This window comes from Peromyscus maniculatus, chromosome 18 (assembly GCF_049852395.1).
Source record: "Peromyscus maniculatus bairdii isolate BWxNUB_F1_BW_parent chromosome 18, HU_Pman_BW_mat_3.1, whole genome shotgun sequence".
NCBI lineage: Eukaryota > Metazoa > Chordata > Mammalia > Rodentia > Cricetidae > Peromyscus > Peromyscus maniculatus.
The window spans coordinates 36254770-36263724 of record NC_134869.1 but is presented as its reverse complement, the minus strand read 5'-3'; the positions used below and the strand labels follow the sequence as shown (position 1 = coordinate 36263724).

The following is an 8955-nucleotide window of genomic DNA, read 5'->3' as shown; positions in this document are numbered from 1 at the left end:
GCAAGCCTAGATTAATGCTTCTGTAAGGTCATGATATTTTATCACAGCAATGGAAAAGTAACTAATACATAAGATATAATATAAACTAAAATTCTGCTTTTCTGTCTATCAGTATTGCCATAAACTGAGTGGTCATTTTTAACTCATTCCTTCTCTCCTTCTCTCTCTCTCTCTCTCTCTCTCTCTCTCACTCTCTCTCTCTCTCTCTCTCTCTCTCTCTCTCTATATATATATATATATATATATATATATATATATATATATATCACCTCCTTATAATCTATGATCTCCTCTATGTTTGTATTTGTAACTATCGTTAGAGACAGTGTTTCATGTAGCCTCAAACGCTCTATGTAGGTAAGGATGACTTTGAATATTTGATCTTTCTGCACTTCCTTCTAGAGTGCTAAGATCACAGGCATGTACCACCATGCTAGGTTTGTGTATGTTGGGGATCAAACCCTGGGCTTTGCACGAGCTAAGTCGGCAGTCTACTAACTGAGCTGCATCTCAGTCCTCCGACTTCTTTTCAACTTGTACAAAGCCATTTTTCAATTTGGATATGTACCTCCCCCGCTGTAGTCCACACATGGGAGGTGAGCAGGGCAGTAATAAATCACTCCAACGAATTGAGCAAACAAGTCAAAAAAGATGACTGTCAGCTTTTCCAAATGACTCTATCCTGTGCTTGATCTAAACAATGTCTGCAAGGCTCAGGTGCACAGGGAGGGAAGGAGGAAATGTAAGAGAGAAAGCAGAAAGCTGCAGGGAGGAAGGCAGGAATGGTGGGCATCAACTCTGGGCCCCCGGTATGAACCCAGCAACGCCACTGATAACAAGAGAGGCAGGAGCCGTCTCTCAGGGAGGCGAGATAAGAGGCAAAAGTTAGTCCCAGCAGAGTGGCACCTCAAAGGCCTTTGAGGTTCAGAGCATAGGTCACATCTGTCACATGTTGGAGGTGAAAGGTGGAAGAGGAAAAAAAAATAAAAGGAAGTAGAGAGGTGACGGCGGATGGAGGCTCAGTAGGAACCTCTGGGTGAGTGAGTGCTACCTTCTCCAGAGTCTTCAGAGGAGGGGATAGGGCACGCTTGTCCCAAGGTACACTTGTCCTACACGGAGCGTTAAGTGATGATGTCATCCTCTACCATTCCTCAGCCGCCTTCATCTTTTCCTGGTACTGAACCAATTTTCTGGTGTAATATTACTTCATACGCTAAGGATTTCTGAGTCAGTACTTAAAGATTATGTGACACTTAATAGATTCATATTAATAATTACATTAATTAATATTTCAATAAGGCAGATAAGGAGATTGTCACAGGCCAGATTTATTTGTTTACAGGGAATGAGATTCTTTTTTATTTTTTTTTAAAAACTTAATTATGTGTGTGAGTACACCTGTGTAAGTTTACCCAGGCCACATGTATGCGGGTGCCCTCGGAGGCTAGAGGGTATCCAGGACCTGGAGTTAAAGGACATTGTGAGCCACTTCATGTGGCTGCTGGGAACACAGTCCAAGTCCTCTGCAAGAACAGTAACCATTCTTAACTGCTGAGCCATCTTTCCAGCCCAAGAAACATATTTTTTGTTGTTGTTTTTTTTTAATTTTGTTTTCAAGTCAGAGTTTCTCTGTGTAGCCCTGGCTTTCCTAGAACTCTCCTTGGAGACCAATCTGGCCTTGACTTTAGAGATCCACCTGCCTCTGCTTCCCGAGTGCTGAGATTAAAGTTGTACACCACTGCCATCTGGCTGAAAACTAGATTCTTTACGTGAGTTATGTCATTGAAAACTCATACAAATGTAACGATGAATATATTGTTATCATTTGTGATGCATGTAAAAATCTTTTTTGGTTTTTTTTGGGTTTGTTTTTGTTTTTGTTTTTTCAAGGGAGGAAAAGATTAAGTAAGCTTATTTTACAAACTGGCTGAAAAATAACTTCAAGAAAGTCAATAGAACTTAATACGGTCTCGTCCGTCCTGAAGGAGGTGCCCGATTTGGAGGCGTGATGGCTATGTCCAGATAATCCCCTATTTGGAACCTTCTGCAGGGTCACGCAGGGTGACTGCAGGGTCATGGAGCCATCAGTGCCCTTCCTTCCAGACATGGTGCTGCCAATCTCCTTAACTCGACATCCAGGTCTTTTAAGATCCATAAAAACAATGGCAAAATTGAAGTGTGCGCCCTTCTTTCTCGCTTCTGGGTAGGCTTCCTTTACTAAACTGGTCAGTTCTTTCAAGGTTGCATCCATCCAGGTGTAGATCTGCAGCTCGCTCGAGGGCACGTTTCTGCGGGAGAACCGGTCCATTCGGTGGTGGCGGCCATTGGTGGTGGTGAAGACCCGGAGCAGGAGCGGGCAGGTCTTCCCGCGGGCTTCTCGGGCTCCTTCTTAATCTCCTCCTGGGTAATGCGGGATTCTACTGCCATCTTCCTCCTTCAGCCCTGGAGACGCTCGCCCTGACCTCCGACCCCTGCGGCGAGCATGAGCTAGTCTGTAAAAATCTTAATTTATAGTGTCTACCTCTTTTATGATGTCAGCACACCTTCATTGGGCAATACCCAGCTCACTGCCATCTGTCACTGAACGCAGGGTTGAGAAGAGTTTCCTGGTGGCACACCATTGCGTGGTATTTCCTCCACAGCCTCAACCATGCATGGTGAGATGTCGCAGAACAATTAAAGAAGGAAAACTTTGAAGCGTTTAATGATTTTATGATACATATAATTTATTTAGTTTGTAAGTTAATATACTCCAAGATTTAATAATGGCTATGTTTACCAGCCTGCTCATAAAAATTCTTTAAAACTCAAAGATCAGCCCTGGTAATCTAGCCTGAACCACCTTTAGCATATTCTTGTCAATCCACTGCGACTTAGACTCCATTCTCTGCCATAATAACTCAGTTTCTAGCCATTGATAGCGAACAGTGTGTTGTTAAGTATCCTAACTCTTGAATGATTAAGGTCTCAATGTTCTTGCATGTCAGTCTGTCTGAGGGCCTTCAGAAGATCTCAGTGGTGGGGACATGGAGTTATCAGAGCCATGTTTTGGAGAATGTGTATAGGTAAGGCGCAAGTGTCACCAGGAAGCAGTGATTAGCAGTGGAGATCAAACCCCTTTCAAGTAGGACTGAACTTAATATAAAGACAGCTAGCCTCATTCATCCAGACAAGGCTACAGTTAATCCTGGAGCTGTAGGGATCTGAACCTGCAGGGAAGGTCAGGTACAGAACTGCACTTGACCAATAACATGGACTTTGAGATTGCCTCTGTAACCGGATAAATCTTTCCTGCCCACCGATTCCTGAATAACCAGTCAGAGGCTTAATATTAATCACAAACTGTTTGGTCTATGGCTCAGGCTTCTTACTAGCTAGCTCTTTCATCTTAAATAAACCCATTTCTATTAACCTATGTTTTGTCATGTGGCTTTGTGGTGTTACCTGTGTCCCATTACATCTTACTCAGTAACTCTTCTGACTCCGCCTTCTTCTCCTTGTCTCTTTGCTTGGATTCCCCACCTGGCTCTCTTCCGCCTTGCCATAGGCCATAGCAGCTTCTTTATTAACCAATGGTAGCAATACATATTCACAGCATACAGAAAGACCATTCCACAGCACACCTCTCCAACAGGCAGGCTGCTTTCCTTACCTCCATTGTTGTTATGGGGGAAGACAAGTGCTCTAATGATGCCGACTTCCTCCCAGGCTCAGCAATAGGGCATGCTTTTAGAGGTTAATAGAATCTGAGTGTTCCTACTGCCTGGTCCCACGTGTTTGGACCAATGGGGAGCAAAGAGGATTGCTGGGGCTTTGGAATAAATGGCATCTGACTCTCTGAGAAGCAGAAGTATATTGACCTGGTACTTGTCAGCTCTGCAGGGACAAGGGCATAGCAGCCTGAGCTATGACTGGACCTCTGGAAGTCAGAGAAAAGGGAACGAAGCAGAATTTTGCTGAGGTAGTCATACCGCTGGAGCAAATCCATCTTGCAAACTTTTGAACTTCCGATGGGTTGATAAATCTTTATGGCAGAAGGCAGTTTGAGCTGTGATTTACAGCAGCGCGCACACACACACACACACACACACACACACACACACACACACACACACACGTGACTGCTGCAGTCCTCAAAGGGATGAAGTACACGCTCATTGAAAACCGAACGTGCTCGCCGGAAACAGAAGCCAGCGAAGTTGCAGGAGAAACTGGGGGGGTGGGGAGGGAGGGGCGGTGGAAGGTCTAGCAACGGCTACACTCGGCATTGCAGATGGACCTTTTATAGAAATGGAGGCATGGCAGACAAGGATGAGAAGCAGCCTTCCCCTGTGACAGGAAGGAGTGTCCGGCCAGCCACAGTGGAGGGCAAGTTTGACCTGAGCATGGCTTTGCCCTTTCCGCGGACATGACAGTTATGGAAAGGAGTTCCTTTCTGTCAGGCTGAGTGGTGGCTCTAGCATTACATCGTCTTGCTGAGTCTCCTGGTAGATCGGATATGGCAGCTTGTGAAGACAGAACAACGGGTAAAGGGATGCCGTGCCCTCTGACCTGCCCCTGGAGACACACAGGCAGCAGAGGGCCATGAGTCCATCAGGACAGCGCAGGGTTCGGGACCATAAACAACTTCATTCGAGAAATTCGTCTTGGTTTCTCTTCTGATCTGCTGCTTTATAATTAGTTAATAAAAATGTCTAGACACTGCTCTGCATGATCCACTCCTGCGTCCAGCCCTCGGAAGGCTGAGGTGAGAGGATCATGAATTCAAGGCCAGCCTGGGTTGATTGGCCTATACAGTGAGTCAGTCAGAATCCTCAGGCTGGAGAAGCAGCTGTGTGACAGGTCCAAAAACAGGTATTAAAAAAAAAGAGAGAAGAGGGCAAGGGTCCTGGCAGCTCCTTCAAAGTGTGTTGTAATAATTTCCGTCTACTGGGCCCTACCTTCCATGGCTCCCTGTGGCCCTCTCCAGTGAACATGAAATAGCAAACAGAACACCCAGCAGTACTGCAAGGGCAGTACTAGTCAGCGGAATCCTGGAAACGCAACACCAGAGTTTGGCCCAAGTGTGGTCCCTCCGGTTTTCAGGAGGAAATGAAAGGACTGAGTGTGAACCTGCCCTTCCCAACTTAGCCATGGGACTCAGTCTCCGGCCCTGCAAGTGAGCGCAGGGAGAATTTCCGATCCCACTGCCTCTGCGGCCGACGCCCTCGTCCTGACAAGCCTCCCTCTCTTTTCCATTAAAATTATCTCCCGTTTTCCTTTTCCCCATCCGAAGCCTGGGGATTCTTGGGAAAGCCCGTATCAGAATCTGACGAATGAGTGACCGCCTCGACTTCTCAAAAAACAGCAACTGATCAAGAGCGCAGGTTCCCACAACAAAAGACAGAAAATCTTCCCAGGGGCTGGAGGGTCGAGGCCAGCCAGCGTGCACAGCTGGGAAGAACAAAACCACTACCAAAATCCCCCACACCACAGACGTACTTCTGGCACCCAAACACATCTCTACCTTGACCCACACAGGGAAGCCTGGACCCATTTTCAGAACTATGAAATGGTTTCTTTATAAATATGGAGGGAAGAATACTCTTAGCCTTTTCACTCCACTTGTTCCGAGAGGAACTTTCGGAGAGTCAAACTATTACAAAATGGAGGGGACTCAGACTCCATCGCTATCCAGCAATGAGAATGAATTGAAGCGACTCCCTGACCAGCGACTCAGTGACTTGTGACCGGCTCTTTGATTTCTCCGGCCCTTGCTCTGCTGTGTTACAAAGACAGGCTGGTGGGAGCCTGCATTTAGGGGATGTTAAATGGATGAGGAATCACCTTAAAACACACACACACACACACACACCACAGTGACCGGTACAAAGCACATATTTTACTAAATCATGTTCATCATTTTCAAAGTTAACTAGTCCACTCCAAACACTCCAAAACAAGTTACCTTTCCAGAGGAACCAGAATTCTTTTACCCATGGAAATTTTCTACATTCATACACTCTGGCTATGGAGTTGTGAATTAAGAATGATGTATTTAAAGTGATCCTATTCTAGCTTAAACGCAAAGGCTAATAAATCGCCCCACAGGGGGAACCTGTCAAGCTCTCCTTCCATTGAGACAAACTCAGCAATCCCTAAACCACAAAGAACCAAACAAAGGTGGATGGGTGCCCCGTTCTCTCCATGCCTGTGTGTGACTCACCCTCAATTCAGAAAGGACACGCGGAACTGAGGGCTCTTCTACCCACAAGACTGCTCAGAGCCATTGGACGGACAACGCCCCACTCTTTTTCTTTTTTTTTTTTTTGCACATTCAAGCAAAATGCTATGTCCTTCCTTAATGGACCGAGTCCCATTTTTGCAGGTGTGTTTTTTTTTATATGCAAGACGGACTGTGGGGAAGGCCGTCCTGTGGGAATGCATCACAGCCTAGGTTAAGAAAACACATTCTCTTGGATTTTTTTTTTCCCTTCGACTTTCAGAACACGGGAGAGCCTTCCAACTGCGCAAGAGGAGCAAGAGAACAAAGCCAAAAACATCAGGAAAATGAACGGGACACTTGAGAGACGTCTGAAAAGGACAGGTGTGCTTTTCAGGAAGCCTCTCCCTCAGCGGCCCGAGCTTTGTGTCCAACCCGGATGTGGCTGATCCACCAAGGGTCTCCGCCTTCGAGTCCCGATATCATCTTCATAGTGTCTACGGGACGACAACACTCCCATTGCCTTGGCCAGTTGTCCCTGCGCGATTTGGCAGGCGCGTTCTCTGATTTCACTAACAAATGTGCAGACATGGTAGCAAATGCAGAGAAATCACTGGCTGAAACTTAAGCCTCCCCGTGCTTCACAGGGGAGCAGCAGCCAGAGCAGTGAGGGACAGCACCAGCCCTTCCCCTGTCTCCAGCCTCCAGAACACCACAATAGCTAGTATGTTTCAGGGAGCGTGGAATCCTGCTCCCCACTAGAGAGTGGCTGGGAGGAGCTGTCCTTACCATGCCTGTTCCACGGAAACAGAGATTTCATCGTACATTAGCATTCAAACTGTAAAGCCCTAAGCTTATCGCTGGGTCGTCCTCTTCCTCGTCTTACGCAAAGCTGAAGGGCCCCCAAAGTAACCATCACAGGAAGGACTGGAGGAACCAAGGAATGTTTCCCCCTGGATTTTTAGTTTGCCTTTAATCTTAGCTCCCTTCTTTGAGATGAACACTCAGATACACGTGTGGTCGTGCCATCCGCCACCGTCAGAGAGCAAAGAATGGATTTGAGGATTAAATTCCAGTCTCATCCTGTCCCTTCATGGAATTTCTTTCTACTTTCAGAAGCAGCAGCAGCAGCAGCAGCAGCAGCAGAATTCTCCTCTTCTATTTTTTTTTTCTTCCGTTCCTGGACTACGTCCGCTTCAGTCAGTACTGAGCTGAGCTGCAATCTTCATTCCCCAGAAGTGATTTTCTCCATCTCTTTCATCATTCCACACACTTCTGATGTTACCCAGTGCATCTATACCCCTTAAACAGTGTTCCAAAGCCGGGGCTGAGCCCTTCAAGGCCCCCAAGGAGGCCAGGCCACACCGGGGTGGCTTGGTAATAGAATGTGTCCTCTATAAAAATACTGTGGGATTTTTAATTACATTGAAGTGTGTGGCAACTTGTGATCTTTATCAGGGATCCAGGGGTGGCCCCCCCCCAAAATGAGCTACTTTGGACGCCAGGCACTCCTAGGTTCAGACCATGGCTCCCCTAATATTTAAATAACTCAAAGCAAGATCTTTAGCTTATCTCAATCTTAGATTCTTTTTTGAAATATCCTAAGGAAAATACTAGTTATATCACAGACTTTTTGTAGGCCTTAGTTAATATCAGTCAATAATGTGTTTGTAGATTTGTGTATATCCACACACATCCATATGTATGTACAATAGATTCGGTATGCCCACCAACCCAAAACTCTGTTAAATCAAATTCTATTTCTTACCCCATCCCATTCAAGAAACCAGAAATTCTTTATCTACCTTTTTTGTTTGTTTGTTTGTTATTGTTCTGAGTTCATCCATTTCTTTCCAATATCACAACTGAGTTAGCCACCACCTGACCTAAAGCAACATCATTTTTCATAGGACTGTTCCAATAGTCTCCCAACTCACCTCCATGCTTTTACTCTTGCCCCTCATAGATGATGCCATTCTTTAAAAGACTAATTAGACCTGGCTATGTCCTTGTACTGAAAAAAAGAATTAAATTCCTTGCCATGTACCACAGGACCTTAGGTCATCTATCTCTCCCTGTATCATCCACACTCTCCCATCATCCATCTGTTTTTAACTACACGAGCTTCTTTGTTTCTTGGACTTACCAGGCCTATCCCAGTCCCAGAATCTTAGCCCTTGCCATTCCGAGCCTACATTTTCTTTCCTCCATTCTTTGTATAGCTGGTTTCTCCTCCTCGATGCTGCCCCTCAAGAAGGCTGTCCCACCATCGAATCTTACCTTGTCTCATCTCCACACCAACACAGTCATGCTCTAGCATATACTTTCCTTATTTTCCTTATGCCATTGTAACCATCTGAAATCATTTAGTTAATTTCTAGAATGTCTCTCTCAACTCCGCCCACCTTATTTACGCCAATCTTATCAACTCCTTAAAGTAATAGCTGACATGAACTAAAGAGGCAATAGATATTTTGCAAATGGGGAAATTGGAAATTTGAGACATGCCTTAGAAGAATTGAGATCTGTCAATTTTTTTTCATAAAATTGAAACTACCAACAAAGATATCCAGTAATCTTAAGGTGTTAGCATAAAAATTTGGTATCATAACCATAAATTTTGTATGGCCAGAAAATTCTGGAGCAACATTAATATGTTCCTAACAGGGACTACAGAGATTGATCAGTGGTAAGAGTGCTCATTCTGCAAGCTGGCCATGACTGAGCATGCCTGCAATCCCAGCACTGGGGGC

General features: G+C 45.4%; 1 pseudogene; it reads right to left on the bottom strand.

Moving 5' to 3' along the window:
• Positions 1 to 1888: 1888 nt before the first annotated feature.
• On the bottom strand, positions 1889 to 2909 carry LOC102911779 (histone deacetylase complex subunit SAP18 pseudogene; annotated as a pseudogene).
• Positions 2910 to 8955: the final 6046 nt, after the last annotated feature.